Raw genomic sequence first — 1,918 nt, 5'->3', positions numbered from 1 at the left:
GTACCTAAATTAAAACCCCCCCCCCCCCCCAGCAAAAACAGTAATATTGGGAAATAATTTATTTCTGTAACGGCAAAGCTGAATTTTCAGCATCATTACTCCAGTCTTCAGTGTTGTAGCGAATCAGCTCATGGGGAAATCTGAATAATTAACCATAACTAGTTATAATTCACTATTCATATTTTAGATCCACTGTAGATATTTAGCTGACCACTCAGGGTCAACTGTCTTGTTAATTCTAAGACGTTAATTTCCTGGTTAAGGGAAATAACTTTCTTACTGTACAATTCTATAAGTTTGTAACGTAAATCTGCATGATTATTGACTCCGGTTATGAGTAAACACTGAACACGTCAAGTGTGATACAAGTAAGGTTTTATTAACTACATAAACACTTAAACTAGTCTAACATACTACATAAACACATTAAGCCGGTCTAACATACACATACACACACACACACATACAGTTGGTATAGGAAAGGGTTAAAGTTTAACTCAGCATAGAAAGAGGCATAAAGAATGGATTTTATGGAACACTTTGCATGTATATTCAACAGATCAAAGCCTTCAGGGATACGTCAGATTCTGAGTTCAAACACACCTTTGTAAAAAGGTGTAACTGATACTTAATGCATCAATTAAATCGACTAAGTTTGATACTTGCGTATGTCTGAAAAAGATTCCTGATGCAATCTTAAGGCCCCAAGATCTTGCTGAAGTTGGTTGATGAGAAAGAGCTAGTTTGAGTCAGAATCACTTGATGAATGAAAAGGACTAGGCCGGAGCCTGGCACGAGCTTTGGTATCCTGGAGCGTTTCTCACATCTTCATCTTAGCATCTCACTGAACCACCGAACAGGGGCGGGTCACATGGAGTGTGGCCTTTTAAAGCCTGCAGAGATTCACGCCTCTCAAGATGGGTTCGTCCAATGAGGAAGGCTGAACTCCCAAGCGGGAGGTTGGAAATACTGGGGATTTTTATGACTCTTTGTCTGTAAGCATGGTATTTTGCATATGTAATTCACTTGGGTGTTGATGCAGACATTAGTAATGATTCTTAGAACATCAATATGTTGCATAGGTATCAGCATATAATATACACGCTTGTTTCGATCATAAGAAGGCGAATTCATAGATACTAGACATGGTAGAGTTACTTATATGAATGAGTGGTTTATCGTAAGCATGAATAAAAATAGTCTATAATACAACAGATTAAATACAACACAGCAATAATATACACAATGGCCTGAAGAAAATGGGTGTTCATTCAAAGAAGGTTTTCCTATGAATTAATTAGTAGAAAAGTCAGTTTCTCCTGTGCATTTGTGCCCCTTGTTTCTGGAGAATGCAGCTAAGAGTCGGCTCGCATTCCACAAGGTTGTAAATGTATCGGGTTACCATGAAACCAGGGTCTTGTTCGGTGTCCTGGGGTGTTACAAAGTATTTGTGAAATCTAGCTAACAAAATATATATTGTGTGTTGGAGTGGTCCAGACGCTACAGTATTCAAACCCAATCTCCATGACAGACAATATAAATTAAACTATATTAGAAACCAAAAGTTCAAATTATTACAGAAAAATTGGACTTTTCTTATATTTCAATTTTCAGGTGACAGTGATGTTTCACAAGTTCCAAGTGTTTTAATGGCAGTAAAAGGATAGGCAGGGAGTTCTGTTCAACTGAACTGCACACACAAAAAGGATTTTACATTCACCCAGATGTACTGGTATCAACAGCGCCCAGGACAAACTATGACTCCAATCGTGTTTACAAGCACTGCGAGCAGCAAACATGACTATGCTGATTCTGATCCAAACAAATTTCCAGCCATTAAAACTGTTCCAGAGAGCGGATCTCTGACTGTGAACAGTGTGGAGTCAGATGATAGTGCCGTCTATTTCTGCATAGTCAG

This window comes from Sinocyclocheilus grahami, unplaced genomic scaffold, assembly GCF_001515645.1.
Source record: "Sinocyclocheilus grahami isolate Dianchi unplaced genomic scaffold, SAMN03320097.WGS_v1.1 scaffold86.1, whole genome shotgun sequence".
Lineage (NCBI taxonomy): Eukaryota > Metazoa > Chordata > Actinopteri > Cypriniformes > Cyprinidae > Sinocyclocheilus > Sinocyclocheilus grahami.
The sequence above is the reverse complement of the archived record's forward strand: the minus strand, read 5'-3'. Positions refer to the sequence as shown.